Source organism: Jaculus jaculus, chromosome 17 (assembly GCF_020740685.1).
Source record: "Jaculus jaculus isolate mJacJac1 chromosome 17, mJacJac1.mat.Y.cur, whole genome shotgun sequence".
NCBI lineage: Eukaryota > Metazoa > Chordata > Mammalia > Rodentia > Dipodidae > Jaculus > Jaculus jaculus.
The window spans coordinates 17,980,312-17,996,216 of NC_059118.1; the positions used below are offsets into that span (position 1 = coordinate 17,980,312).

A 15,905-nucleotide genomic window follows, 5' to 3' on the forward strand; every position below is an offset into this window, starting at 1 on the left:
TGTGAGCTTTCTGATGCCCACATATGGACATTGGAAAGACAAAGGAGAGAGGTAAAAATGGGATTTGGGGAAGGCTAAAGGTAAACACTACATTAACCACTACTATACACCCTCTGGTTTCTTTTTTTAAAAAATTATATTTTATATATGTTTGAGAGAGAAAGGAGGAAGGGAGAGGGAAAGAGAGGGAGAGGCAGAGACATAATAGGCATACCAGGTCCTCCAACCACTGCAAACAAACTCCGGATGCATGAGCCACTGTGTACATCTGGTTTGTTTGGGTCCTGGGAATCAAACCTGGGTCCTTAGGCTTCACAAGAAAGTGCCTTAACCACTAAGTCATCTGTCCAACCCCTGGTTTATATTTTTTTAATATTTTATTTATTTATTTGCAAAGAGAGAGAAAGAGAGGGAGAGAGAGGAGAGAGAGAGAATATGGGTGCCCTAGGGCCTCTAGCCACCATAAACAAAATCCAGGTGCATACACACACTTTGTAAATCTGACTTTACGGCAGGTACTGGGGATGCAAACCTGGGTTTTTAGACATTGCAGGCAAGCGCCTTAATGGATGAGCCATCTCTCCAGCCCTACTCTGGCTTCTTTCTAATGGGGAATGGATTTGGCCTGAGGTATACCTGGCCCAAATCTGAGTGAGACCCTCTAAGAAGCTGGGTGTCACTTGAGGCAGGTATAAGGGTTTACATCATAGATGACAAGTCAATGGCATTTCCTTTTTCTAATTGATGGCAATGGTATTCCCACTGACCCTTCCCAGGGCCCCAGCTCTCCAGGCATCCTTACCAATTAGTTGGTAAGGTATCCATCCTTTCTGTTGATTCTGGGGATTGGTGGTGAAGGGAACCAATGTCAAATCAGATCTTCCTGAGAGATGCTGTCAACCTAGCAGACCCACTTAGGCCTCGGGGGTGGATAATGGGGTCCCTAGGGTTTGCTATCCTTGCAATGAGGGCCTGGCTCTTAACTGCCCTCCCAGAGACCTGGCTTCCTCTGTGTTGGATGCCAGCAACTCTTGTTCTTATCAGGCCTTCTTGCAGCATTCTTCCTTGCTAACCCACCTGCAGGCTCATTCCAAACACTCCCCCAGGAGCAGCAAAGCAGTCGGAGCTCACAGACTGGCCTGGGGCCTGTTGAGGCTTGTTATTTGGCCTCGGGAGGAGTCCCGTGAGATGTTTCAGAGTGGTAAACCAGAGCGGGGGTGGTGGGCAACAAGAATGTTCCTTCGTGAGTTTGTTGGCTCGGGGCTGTGAGTGTGTATGTTCCCAAGGGCGTTAGTCTAGACCTGCAGTGGAGGCTCTGGCCAGGCTTGAGTTGCTGGTTGTCTGGGTCACTCTGGGGTCCTTTAGGTCTTGGAATCTTACCCTCAGAGTGGGGCTACAAGGTTGGGAAAGAAAGACGACAACCTGTTGGGAAGCTCTGTTTATAGTGTAACCCTTTCCTCCCCCACCTCCACTGTTGCCTTGGAACCCTAGGTTACCCCTGGTTTCAAGATAGCACCTCATTGGACATGGTGGCGCACACCTTTAATCCCAGCACTTGGGAGGCAGAGGTAGGAGGATCACGGAGTGTTCAACGCCACCCTAAGACTACATAGTGAATTCAGTGAATTCCAGGTCAACCTAAGCTAGAGTGAGACCCTACCTTAGAAAACCAAAAAAAAAAAAAAAAGAAGAAGAAGAAGAAAGAAAAAAGGATTTGGATTTTTCATATAACAGATAAATAAAAGCAAATTATGAGCGACAATAATGAAATGAATGCCAGTGCCAGAGATTACACAAGTGTAGAACTACAGTGTCATTGACAACAGATGCTACTTGCATGTGCCATCCTTTTAAGATATTTTATTTATTTATTTAGTAGAGAGAGAGAAGAGGAGGAGGCAGATAGAGAGAGAATGGGCACACCAGGGCCTCTAGACCCTACAAATGAACTCTAGATGTGTACACTACTTTATGCATCTGATTTATATGGTGTGGTAGTTTGAATAGATTCAGGAATTTATTAAAACTCCTTGGATTTCCAGCCACCTGGCTGGATCCTAGGGTCCAGCCCTAAGGTGTGGCAGTGGATGTGGAATTCCAGTCTAAAGATATGCTAAGTGCCTCAGCTTTGCTTGGAGTTCCTAAAGTGTGCTGGGTGGCCTGGCTTTTGGGCTTTGGCTTGTGGCATCTCTCTATGCTTAGACCTGTGAAAGCAGGCCAGCTTCTTCTGCCATTATGGAACTTACCCCTGATCTGTTAAGCTTCAGCAAAATACCCCTTCCTCCATAACTGTGCCAGGTTTGGAAGTTCATCTTAGTGACTTGAAGCAGCCGAGTACACGTGGGTAGTGGGGAATTGAACGTGGGTCCTTAGGCTTCACAGGCAAGTGCCTTGACTGCTAAGCCATCTTTCCAGCCCTGTTCCTTTCTTTTAAAATTGAGAACTTTAATATGTGAACATATTGCAATTTGGTTGCGTTTCCACTGGGTCTTGCTCTCCCCTGCCCCCTTCCCACAGAGGGTACTTCTCAGTGGGGTTATTCATAATTACTGTGGACATAGTGACAGCTTCTTGTCCAATCCCAAGGACCTTCTGAGTGCTATAGATAAGTGTGCTGGAGACCCTCACCATTGTGTCTGAGTCAGTAGAGCAGATTTCTTTTTTTGGTGGGGGGGTTCCTAAGCAGTCAGAAAGCATATTAAAGCCAGCCCATGATTGCCTGGACCTTCCTGTCACTGACCTAAGTATACTTCCCATGGAAAGGGTTAGGGACTGGGAAGAATCTGATCTGCTAACCAACAAAAATTTTAATGACTTTTTTAAAAACTTTAACTTTTTCTTTTCTTTTCTTTCTTTCTCTCTCTCTCTCTCTTTCTTTTTTTTTTTAGGCAAGCCCAACAGACTGGCCTTTTTTTTATGCAAGAGAGAGAGAGAGAGAGGGAGAGAGAACTGGTGTGCCAGGGCCACCAGCTGCTATAATTAAACTGCAGATGTGTGCGCCCCCTTATGCACATGTGTGGCCTTGCACTCTTGCATCACTTTGTGCATCTGGCTTACCTGGACCCTGGACAGTTGAACTTGAATCCTTAGGCTTCTTAGGCAAGCGCCTTAACTGCTAAACCAGCTCTCCAGCCCAACTTTAATAACTTTTTTGTTTGTTTGTTTGTTGAGGTGGGGTCTTGCTCTAGCCTAGGCTGGCCTGTAACTCATTCTGTAGTCTCAGGGTGGCCTCGAACTCATGGTGATCCTCCTACCTCTGCCTCCCGAGTGCTGGGATTAAAGGCTTGCACCACTACACCTGGCTTAAACTTTAACAACTTTTAAAGACTAGGGATTGGAAGTTTATTGTGGTCTCCAAATTAGGGTGCATATGCAGCGTGGGGGGTGGAGTGGGAATGTAGAACAAGGCAGAAAATATATTTCTACTTACATCTTTTCCTTCCCTCCTTCCTTTCCTTCCTTATTTCTTTCATGCTGCCTCAGACTGCCCGTGGAGCAGAGGATGATCATGAGCCTCTGATCTTTCTGCCTCCATCTGCTGAGTGCTGGGATACAGGCCTGTGATACCACTGCCCAGTGTAGCCTTACCAATTGAGCTACGTTCCCAGCTCTGTGTTTATTTTCTATCATCTTTTACAACCTTTCCACTTGGGGTGGCATTTTATCAATGATCTGAATGCATGTAATGAAAGGATAAATACAGGTTGGGAATGAATAAACATTGTATTGATAGGATCACATGGTCAAAAAGCGGGGTGGGGGGGGGGGCTGGAGAGATGACTTAGTGGTTAAAACTCTTGCCTGCAATGCCTAACAACCTGGGTTTGATTCCCAAGTACACACAAAAAGCCAGATGCACAGAGTGGTGAATGCATCTGGAGTTTGCAGTGGCTACAGACCCTGTCCCACCCATTTTCCCTCTCTCTCTCTCTGTCTCTTTCTCTCCTTGCAAATAAATAAATAAAAGTTAAAACGAGGGCTTGAGAGATGGCTTAATGGTTAAGATGTTTGCCTGCAAAGCCTAAGAACTCATGTTTGAATCTCCAGGTCCCATGTCGCCAGACTCCCAGTGACACAAGTGCACAAGGGGGCGCACGTGTCTGGAGTTTGTTCGCAGTGGCTGGAGGCCCTGGCATGCCCATCCTCTCTCTCTCAAAATAAACAACAATAATAATAAATTAAAAGAGAGAGAAAGAGAAAAGAGGCCTCTGGTCTGATAGCTGAATGAGTAAAATGTTCTCTTGTGCGAAAAACTGAAATTTTTTTCTAAGCCCAAACTTTCTGAATTCTCACATCCTTGCCCAAGAGAGGAAGCCCAGGGCCCATCATTACACAGCCTCTGCTTCACTGCCTGCATGCCTGGGGACCACTGGGATGGCCCCACAGGAGAGGGTCCTCCCACTGCGTCTGCCCAGCTGCAATTGCCCATTACCAAAAGGTCAGCCATGAGTGGATCAAAACCTTGTTTGAAGCTGTGGGGTTCTTCCGGCTGCTCTGACTTATAGAAAGTTTCCTTAGGTTCACCTCCCTTCTGACGAACAAAGACAGCTTATTAATATGAGTCATTTCTCTTTCAAATGTTCAACTGGAGGCGGTGTGGGGGATGCTCTAGAATGCTGCCACGTGGATCCAGCACGGTTTCCCTCTGGGCCTGTCCTGGCTCTGTGCCTCCCTTCTTTTCCTTCCTGTGGACATTGGCCCCAAGCAGGCCTTCCTTGAGGCCAGCAATGAGAGCAGCTCCCAGGTGCTTCCCATTGTGGAGTAGGCAGCCATGTCCTCTCTGGTGGCCTTGCTGTAACCTGGTGTCTGGAGCATCTTTTAGTCTCTAGAGCTTGTTAGTGCCAGGCTTTTCCCAAGGGTTTCCAACAGAGGGGAGCCCAGCTTCTGACCACTACAATCTGGATTATGTCTCCCAGTTGTGGTCATGGATGGGACAAGAGGCCATAGGGTTACTGAGGACTGGTGAAGGGGAGGCAGGCTGACTTGGCACAGCCCCTTTCCCATATCAAACAGAGTTGGGTTAAGACTGTTGCTTAAGTTAATAGTCTTTTTAAAAATATATATTTTTTTATTTACTTGAGAGAGATAGAAAGAGGAAGAGAGGGATGGAGGGATGGCTTAGCAGTTAAGCACTTGCCTGTGAAGCCTAAGGACCCTGGTTCAAGGCTCAATTCCCCAGGACCCACATTAGCCAGATGCACAAGGGGGTACACACGTCTGGAGTTCGGTTGCAGTGGCTAGAAGCCCTGGTGCGCCCATTCTCTCTCTCTCTGCCTTTGTCTCTCTGTCTGTTGCTCTCAAATAAAAAAATAAAAATAAACAAAAAATTATATATATATATACTAAAAAAGAAAGAAAGGGGGAGAGAGAGAGAGAGAGAGAGAGAGAGAGAGAGAGAGAGAGAATGGGTGCACCAGGGCCTCCAGCCACTGCAAACTCCAGACACATATGCCACCATGTGCATTTGGCTTATGTGGGTCCTGGGGAATCAAACCTGGGTCCTTTGGTTTTTGCAGGCAAATGCCTTAACCACTAAGCTATGTTTCTAGCCAATGGAATCAGTAGTCTTAAATGCAGAAAGGAAGGAAAGCTGGTAGATATCAGACAGCTTCTATGACATTTACCTTTCTTGTCCGTTTTTAAATTATATTTATCTCTAGATAAGGTATTTTTAGTTTTTTGTTTGGCTGCCAGCCATTTCTTCATATCTACCCTCTCCCTCCTCCACCAGCTTGACCTGCTGTTTTTGCTTCTTTTAATTTTTTTTTTTTTTTTTTTTTTTTTTGATGTAGGGTCTCACTCTAGCTGAGGCTGACCTGGAATTCACTATGTAATCTCAGGGTGGCCTCGAACTCAGGGCAATCCTCCTACCTTTGCCTGCCAAGTGCTGGGATTAAAGGCGTGCACCACCGCGCCCAGTTGCTTCTTTTTATTTTATTTTAATTTTTTACTAAATTTATAATTTTATTAAGACAAAAAAGACTGACAGTATGTTATGAAGTTTACATTAAACAAAATTTTCAGACATCTAACACATGCCTAAAATGATTTAACAATGTAGCTCTAGATGCAGGTCTAGGCAATACCAAGAACTGATGGTTCTCATGATTCAAGACAGAGCATTTTTGGTATCAGTTAACATGAAGATTTTATTTTGTGTTTTCAATTGAATCACTACCCCAGTATGGAAGTTAACTGTCTCCTGAGACTGGGCTTTTGAAGTATTCAACCATTGAATTGACTCAGTGAAATGTGTGCTGTTAGTGACTGAACCCTGCCACTAAGTTTCAGAGTTCAAAGTTGCAAAAACAGGCTCCAGAAGTTTTCCGCCTTAAAAACAGGCTCTCTCATCTCCTATGCCACTCTCCGCCCTTCCCACAATGCTTCAGCCAGGGGCCTGGATGGACAAACTGGTATTTATAACTTCATGATTAGAAAAGAAAGGGTCTCCCAACCCCCTCCTAATTACAATATTAGTACCTCTGAGGCAAAATGAACCTCCTACCTCTGCCTCCCGAGGGCAGCTACAGCTCTTCTTTTTAAAAATTATTTATTTAAGAGAGAATGTTATGGGCATACCAGGACTTCTGGCCACTGCAAACTCCAGACATATGTGCCTCTTTGTGTGTCTGCCTTTATGTGGACACTGGGGAATTGCTCCCTGGCCATCAGGTTTTACAAATAAATGCTTTTAACCACTGAGCAATCTCTACAGCCTTGTTTTTGTTTTTTTACTTTTATTTTTCAAGGTAGGGTGTCACTGTAACCCAGGCTAACCTGGAATTCACTATGTAGTCTCAGGTTGGCCTTGAACTCACAGTGATCCTCCTACCTCTGCTTCCCAAGTGTTGGCATTAAGGGCATGAGCCGCCACTCCAGCTGCCTTTTTTTTAAAGTATATATTTAGTGTGTATATATGTATGTATGAATGAATGTGTGTGAGTGTCATTATATTCAAGCCATGGCATGTATGGAAGTCACAACCTTAGGGTGGTCTCCCACCTCATTTGAGGAAGGATCTCTCATTCACAACTCCATTCATGAGCTTATGAGAAATTCTCCTGTCTCTTCCACAGCTTCTGGCTTTTTTTTTTTTTTTCCTTCGAGGTAGGGTCTTGTTCTAGCCCAGGCTGACCTGGAATTCACTGTGTATTTTCAGGATGGCCTTGAACTCATGATGATCCTCCTACCTCTGCCTCCCAAGTGCTGGGATTAAATAAAGATTAGCTCTGACTGCTAAAATTTATTTATTTATTTGAGAGAGAGTGAGAAAAGAGGGAGAGAGAGAGAGACAGAGAGAGAGAGAGAGAGAGAGAGAGAGAGAAAGGGTGTGCCAGGGCTTCCAGCCACTGCAAACAAACTTCAGATGCATATGCCACCTTGTGCATCTGGCTTATATGAGTCCTCAGGAACCAAACCTGGGTCCTTTGGCTTTGCAGGCAAGTGCTTTAACTACTAAGCCATCTCTTCAGTCCTTCTGGCTTTTAAAAATATTTTTTTATTAATTTATTAGATAGAGAGAAATACAGAGAGAGATAGAGAGAGAATGGGTACACAAGGGCCTCCAGCCACTGCAAACAAATTCCAGATGCTTATACCACTTTGTGCATCTGGCTTATGTAGGTACTGAGGAATCAAACCTGGGTCCTTAGGCTTCTCAGGCAAGCGCCTTAACTGCGAAGCCATCTCTCTACCCCCCCCTTTATTTAAAAAAAATTTATGGGCTGGAGAGATGGCTTAGTGGTTAAAGAAGTTGCCTGCAAGTCCAAAGGACCCAGGTTCAATCCCAGGACCCACATAAACCAGATGCACAAGGTGGTGCATGCATCTGGAGTTTGTTTGCAGTGGCTAGAGGCCCTGGCATGCCCTTTCTTTCTTTCTTTCTTTCTTTCTTTCTTTCTTTCTTTCTTTCTTTCTTTCTTTCCTTCCTTCCTTCCTTCCTTCCTTCCTTCCTTCCTTCCTTCCTTCCTTCCTTCCTTCTTCCTTCCTTCCTTCCTTCCCTTTCCTTTCTTTTGCTCTCTCTGTCTGCCTCTTTCTCTATGTCTTTCAAATCAATAAAATAAAAATTAAAAAAAGAATGACACATTCTTTAAAATATTTTTTCTTAAATTTTTTTATTAGTTATGGACATACTGAGGATGTAAACAGCACATGCCAGTACCATCCTTCCCCTTATCCCTGTCCCCCCTCCAAAAGGACCCTCCTTGGGGATGCTGGTCATCCCCATGGGGATTGTGGGGACAGCCATAAATTATGAAGAAGAGACAGTGTCCCTGGGCATAATGACCCAACTTGTGGCTCTAACAATCTTTCCTCCCCATCTTCCATGGATTTCCCTGAGCCATTTACTTCTGGCTTTTACAGGGGGCTTGGGGTTCAAAGTCAGGCTCTCAGAGTTACAGGACAAACACTTCATTCACTGAGCCATCTCCCCAGCCCCTTGATTCTGCCTTTATCTTTTCTACCCACTGACTGGTTTCCTTTGCTGGATTTCCTGTGTCTGTTAAAAGGAGCAGGTTTTAATATCTCTTAATATCAATGGCCTCAATGCCCCAACCAAAAGACATAGGTTTGCAGACTGGGTTAAAAAGCAAGATCCTATAATTTGTTGTCTCCAAAAGGAGCAGGCTTCATTACTTTTAGTCAAGAAGTCTGGTTGAATAACCTTGACTAAAGAAAAGTTCCCATTTTGCTGTTGCTCTGTGTTTTTTTTTAAAATAATTAACGATTTCCATGATTGTAAATAATATCCCATAGTAATTCCCTCCCTCCCCCCGTTGTTTTTTAATATTTTTATTTTTTATTTATTTGAGGGGGCAGACAGAGAGAAAGAATGGGCACACTAGGGCCTTCAGCCACTGTAAATGAACTCCAAACACATGTGTCACCTTGTGCATCTTAACGTGGGTTCTGGGGAGTCGAACCTGGGTCCTTTGGCTTTGCAGCAAACACCTTAACTGCTAAGAACCAGCCCTGGTTCTTATTGTTTTTGATAGAAAAACCCTTCAGAAGTCTTGTACTTCAGATAGTCATTGGCTAACATTTAATCAGTAGGTATTACTTTTTTGTCAATCGGGGTTTTTAACTCTTCAGATAAAACAACTGTTTTGTAAAAACTTAGAGAAAAGAATTAAATGGCTTCAATTTTAACCTGTCATAAATACGCAGGGATATAACTGTCTTATAATATTATTGAACACAGTGGGTTTGCCCTTAGGCAGGTTCAAAGCCAATAAGCACAACTGAGATAAAAGAAGGAAGAACGGATTATTACGTGAAGCAATAAAAGAAAAGTACTGGAAAGACTACTTTCAGGGGTCCTTTCTGTAGCTCTTTACTAGAGAAGTGTCTCTGGCCATGTAGGATACGGAAACCACCAGGAAGACACACAGCGTCTCCTGAGCGTGAAGCGGCTCTTGATCCTTGGCTGCAGCCGCCGCCTGCTGTTGAGGATCCTTCCTGCTCTCCTTCCGGGGAGCTGGAGGGAGAGGATGCAGTCTGAGCGGCAAAATTAAAAAAAAAAAAATTAATTAAAAGGAACAGGCTTAGTGTTCAGTGAAAAATATTCCTTACAGTAACTTTCCCTCCCTCTCATTCCGTAGGCTGAATCTTGGACTATTCCTTTATCCTCACTGGATTTTCTCCCTCCACCATCTTCTTGACACAGACCCTGACATGCCTCTATCGGAAACCTTAGAGCCCTTCTAACTTGGCCTTTTTGATTTTGCTTTGAGCTTCCCAACTAATTGAAGTAGTTCAACACGCACTGCTGCTGGGAGCTGTTCTAGGTGGTGGGAGTGGTAATGATTTACATGTGACATGCTTGCCCCCACAGCCACCCAGACAGGGCATGTTCTGACAAGCCTCGAGGCTTTTGTGGATGGATGTCTTCCCCCCTGTGTAGCTTTCCCTTTTACCCCGGGGAGAACAGTTTGTCCTTTAAGACATGGTGTAGCTGCCTCCTCATCCTCCCGGGGAACGTGTGGCAGTGTGTCTTGCAGCGATTTGTTTGCACATCTGTTTCTATTCCAGACCGAAGGCTCCCAGGTGATGAGATCCCCATCTGATTTACTTTGTTAAAAATTCATTCGAATTAAATATTGAGTAGGTTTTTATAAAGAATATAAGAAGAGTTATAAAATATGTATGCAATGTAAAGAGTAGCAGTACGATGAACACCTGGAGACTTGACTTGCACTGAAAGAGATTGTGTGTCCTTAAACTATCAAAACCAGGTCAGAGGGCCGAGGGGATTGGCTCAGCGGCTAAAGATGCTTGCTTGCAAAACCTGTCAGCTCAAGTGCAGTTCCTCAGCACCCATGTAAAGCTGGGCAAAAGGGGTGCATGCATCTGACCTTTCTCTCTCTCTCTCTGTTTCTCTTTCTCTCTCACACACACACATGGACATGAGTGTGTGTGTGTGTGTGTGTGTGTGTGTGTGTGTATGCACAAATACATTATTTATTTATGTATTTGTTTTTTCGAGGAAGGGTCTCACTCTAGCCCAGGCTGACCTGGAATTCACTATGTAGTCTCAGGCTGACCTCGAACTCACACCAATCTTCCTACTTCTGCCTCCTGGGTGCTGAGATTCAAGGCGTGTGCCACCATGCCCAACAATAAGTAATTTTTAAAAGTCCAGAGCCAGCTGGGTGTGGTGGCTCATGCCTTTAATCCCAGAACTCCAGAGGCAGAGGTAGGATGATCACTGTGAGTTCAAGGCCACCTTGAGACTACATAGTGAATTCCAGGTCAGCCTGGGCTAGAGTGAGACCCTGCCTCGAAAAACCAAAAAACAAAACAAAACAAAACAAAAGCCCGTTCAGAGGACCTAGAACAAGTCAATAAATATGATATGAATGAATGATGGATGGGTGAATACTACTGTTGGAATCTTTTGTTGTTGTTGTTGTTTTTCGAGGTAGGTTCTCACTAGCCCAGACTGACCTGGAATTCACTATACTCTCAGGGTGTCCTTGAACTCACAGTGACCCTCCTACCTCAGCCCCCTGAAAGCTGGGATTAAAGGTGTGCACCATCATGCCAGGCTACTATTAAAATCTTTGTGTTTCTGGGTCTCAGTTGTGGAGGAAGCTACAGACAAAATAGTTTTAACTGCATCATGTCACTGCACTAACTCCACCCACTTCTTGAGTCACTATATTGTTCACACATCTTTCTGCTTATTAAAAAAATTCATTTATTATTTATTTGAAATAGATTACATATATATATATATATATAATATAGAGAGAGTGAATGGGCACGCCAGGGTCTCTAGCCACTGCAAATGAATTCAAACGCATGTACCATCTCATGCATCTGGCCTATGTGGGTACTGGGGAATCAAACCTGGGTCCTTAGCCTTTGGAGGCAAGTGCCTTAATGGCTAAGCCATTTCTCCAGCCCTTTTCTGCTTATTTTGATATGCTTATTACTGACTAGCCATTCATTGAGAAGCATGGTGCTTGGTTGTGGGTATGCAGTAGGGAGCAGAACAGTCAGAGACCTCTTCTTAGGGAACTTCCATTTAAATAGTTCTTCAAGGCTGGAGAGGTGGCTTAGCGGTTAAGGCGTTTGCCTGAAAAACCAAAAGACCCAGGTTCAAGTCACCAGGACCCACGTAAGCCAGATGAACAAGGGGCGCATGTGTCTGGAGTTTGTTTGCAGTGGCTGGAGGCCCTGATGTGCCCATTCTCTATCTGCCTCTTTCTCTCTCCTTCTCTCTCTCTCTCATCAAGTAAATAAAGGAAAAAAATTTATTAAGTATTCTATATTTTATATATTAAGAATTCTTTAGAAAAAGAATTCAGGTGTTGGGTTGGAGAGATGGCTTAGCAGTTAAGTGCTTGCCTGAGAAGCCTAAGGACCCCGGTTGGAGGCTCGATTCCCCAGGACCCACTTAAGCCAGATGCACAAGGTGGTGCATGCATCTGGAGTTCCTTTACAGTGGCTGGAGGACCTGATGTGATCATTTTCTCTCTCTCTCTCTCTCTGATTCTCTCTGCCTCTTTCTTTCTCTGTCTATCTGTCTCAAATAAATAAATAAAAAATCAAAAAAATCATCTGGGTGTGGTGGCACATACCTTTAATCCCTGCACTTGGGAGGCAGGGGTAGGAAGATCACCAAGAGTTCGAGGCCACCCTGAGACTACATAGTGAATTCCAGGTCAGTCTGGACCAGAGTGAGACCCTACTTCTAAAAACCAAAAAAAAAAAAAAAAAGAATTCAGGTGCTGGAGAAATTACTCAGTGGTTAGTTAAAGGCATTTGCTTGCAAAGCCTGACTACTCGAGTTCAATTCCCCAGTACCTACATAAAGCTAGATGCAAAAGGGGGTGCATGCCTCCGGAATTTGTTTGTAGTGGCAGGAGGCCCTGGCACATCCATACTCCCTCTGTCCCTTAAAAAAAAAAAAAAGAATCGAAAGAACCCCAAACTAAAGCACTTCCCTTCCATCTAAGGCGCACTGTGCTCCCTTGGAAGAGTAGTGTGGAGCACTGGTTAGGGATGTAAACTGGCAGCCTGGGTGCTGTAATCCCGTGATGGCCTCGGGAGTTCCTTAGCTTCGATGTGCAACAACTTCCTTGTCTGAAAAAAAGTGGGCAAAATAGATCCTATGCTCTGAATCCTCCACGAGGCTTGGAGGACTTAGTGTGTGACAAATAGTCCGTGGCGAGGGCCCAGTCAGCATTTCCACCAACTTTGTCAGCAGAAAGCTGAGTGTGGCTGGGGTTTGGCCAGCAGTCTGGAAGGACTCCAGTATTGTTCCTGTAGTTCTGTCCCGAATAAAGTCGTATCCACAGAAGAGCCAAGTGTTATGCCAGGTACTTGCTATGCTTCCTCAGCTAGAAAACATTTGGACTCCGTTTTATTATTCTGAGCCGTGATGTGCCTTACAGTTCATCTACTCGGAAAATACAAATGAAACTTCCAATCTGTGGCAGCCTCTGGATCTGGATAAAACGTCTCCAGAAAGACTAGCTTGTGTGATACAACACTGAATTAACAAGTCACTGTGAGCACAGTAGTTCACACCCATAATTCCAGTGGGAGGCAGTGGTAGGAGAATTGCAGAGAAGCTGGCCTTGACCACATCATGAGTTTGGGCCAACCTGTGCCACAGTATGAGCCCTTGCATCCAAAAGGGTGGCTGAGCTGGGGAGATGGCTCGGTGGTTAGGGAAGCCTGCTTGCAAATCCTGCCAGCCCAGCACCCATGTAGAAGCTGGATGCAAAATAGTTTATGCGTCTGGCATTCATCTGCAGCAAGAGACCCTGACCCATGTGTACTTATGCACACAACACAGAGGTGTATAAGAAAACAAGTATTTGCCAGGCATGGTGGCACACACCTTAATCCCAGGGAGGCAGAGGTAAGAGAACTGCTGTAAGTTCAGGGCCGCCCTGAGACTACAAAGTGAATTCCAGGTCAGCCTGGGCTAGGGTGAAACTCTACCTCAAAAACCAGAAATAAATAAATAAGTAAATAAATAGAAGTTAAAGGTTCTCTCAGCTCATAAGAGTGCTTGCCTAGCATGCATGAGGCCCTGGGTTCCATCTCCAGCATAAACTAAACATGGTGGCTCGTCCCTATAGTCCCAGGGAATGTGGAGACAAGAGAATCAGAAGTTCAGAGTCATCATCAACTACACAGTGAGTATGAAGCCAGCCCGGGCTACATGAGACCTTGTCTCAAGGAAAAAAATCACTGTGTGCACAGAAGATTGTCATTCCCCAGGCAACACAAATACGGTGCGGTCTGGGGAGGGGAGCAGAGCCAGTCAGATGGGATGAAGGGATATAAATACCTTCTGATTAATTTCCAGAGACTACCTTTAAATTCCAGACACAAAAGAAATTTAAGGGCTGGAGAGATGGCTTAGCAGTTAAGCGCTCGCCTGTGAAGCTTAAGGACCCCGGTTTGAGGCTTGATTCCCCAGGACCCACGTTAGCCAGATGCACAAGAGGGCGCATGCATCTGGAGTTCGTTTGCAGTGGCTGGAAGCCCTGGCGCACCCATTCTCTCTCTCTCTGTCGCTCTCAAATAAATAATTTTAAAAAAAGAAATTTAAGTGAAAATATTAATTCAACCACATAAGGAAATATTTTTATTTATTTATTTATTTATTTATTTATTTATTTATTAGAAAGAGTGAGAATGAGCACTCCAGGGCCTCTAGCCACCGCACAGAAACCATCTCTCCAGCCCAGGAAATACGTCTTTAAGATAGGCTGAAATCAGTCTGGTGAAAGACCCTAGAAGAGCCCAGGTTTGAGTGCTGGCCAGAGATGCTGTGGCCACCACTATCCCAGGCCTCACAACTGGTCACATCTAGCCCAGAGGGTTTCCACTCAAACTCTGGCTATCTCAGCGAAGAAAGGGGTAGGTCTGTGACTGGAGGGCTGATTATGTGCTGCTGGTAGTTGACGAAAGGAGTGTTTGATGGGTATATAATAGTGTTTCTTTTTCCAGAAGTCTGAGTTGAATTGAGGCTATAGCTCCCGCTCCCTTATCTCCCTGCCCCCCGTACAAACACACCTGTGGAGGTCAGAAGACAACTTTTAGATGTCAGTCCTCACCTTCTACCTCATTTGAGGCAGGATCTCTCCTTGGTCACCGTTCCATTTGCCAGACTAGCTGAGTTTCCAGATTCTCCCATTTGCTTTCCTCCTCAACTGTAGACGTGCTGGGATTAGTAGTGTCCACCTTTACTTGGGTGCTGAGGATCTGAAATTGGGGCTCATGCTTGCACAGCAAGCACTTTATCCACTGAGCCATTTTCCCAAGACTGTTTCTTAACCGCCAGTGCTTAAAAAGGAAGGAAGCAGCCGGGCGTGGTGGCGCACGCCTTGAATCCCAGCACTCGGGAGGCAGAAGTAGGAGGATCGCCATGAGTTCAAGGCCACCCTGAGACTACATAGTGAATTCCAGGTCAGCCTGGGCTATAGTGAGACCCTACCTCAAAAAAACAAAAACAGGGCTGGAGAGATGGCTTAGTGATTAAGGCGCTTGCCTGCAAAGCCAAAGGACTCAGCTTCGATTCCCCAGGACCCACATAAGACAGATGCACAAGGGGCACACGCGTCTGGAGTTCGTTTGCAGTGGCTGAAGACCCTAGCATGCCCATTCTCTCTCTCTCCCTCTTTCTCTCTGTGTCAAATAAATAAATAAAAATAAAAATATTCAAAAAGAAAAAAAAAACAGGGATGGCTTAGTGACTAAGGCACTTGCCTGCAAAGCCTAAGAGCCCACGTTCGATAAGGTCCCACGTAAGCTAGATGCACAAAGTGATTCAAGAGCGCAAGGTCGCACATGCACTCAAGGTGGTGCACATGTCTGGAGTTCAATTGCAGTGGCTGGAGGCCCTGGCAAGCCAATTCCTTTTCTCTTGCTCGCTTGCTCTCTCACATGAAAATAAAAAGGAGGGAGCAGTCTGTTGGACTTGCCTGATAATAATAATAATAATAATAATAATAATAATAATAGAAGTGGCAGGAAGGACTGCAGTGTCCTGGAATGAGTCTCTGGTGGGCATTTTGTTTTCCCTCTGAAATGGCTTTCTATAGGACACCCTGCCATGGGGCATTTTGTGTGTGTGTGTGTGTGTGTGTGTGTGTGTGTGTGTGTGTGTGCGCGCGTGCACGCACATGGCAAACCTATGGCCTTCAGCTAGGAGCAGCAAACATATTCTCTCAAAGTCATAGCACACAAGGGTTAGTTGCACTGGGCAGTAGGGGTCAGGGCTGGGGTCTCCCTGCTCTGTCTCCTAGCTATCAGCTGACAAATAAATACAGACCAGAGAAAGTATGGAAGTTCTGGGAAGGATTATTGAACATTGTTTTTTTGTTTGTTTGTTGGGGGGGGCGGTGTTGTACTCAACCTCTTCAAATTGAAAAAGAGGG

The 15,905-nt window shown here is 45.0% G+C and overlaps 1 protein-coding gene and 1 non-coding gene across 3 annotated transcripts in view; both read left to right on the plus strand.

The window, feature by feature from the left end:
• Positions 1–15,905, plus strand: part of Bsn (bassoon presynaptic cytomatrix protein) — a 126,236-nt gene that overhangs the window by 56,391 nt on the left and 53,940 nt on the right. The window lies entirely within an intron of this gene.
• Positions 9,302–9,507, plus strand: LOC123455717. Its single transcript, XR_006634092.1, has one exon. It is a non-coding gene; the product is annotated as a small nucleolar RNA U3 (small nucleolar RNA).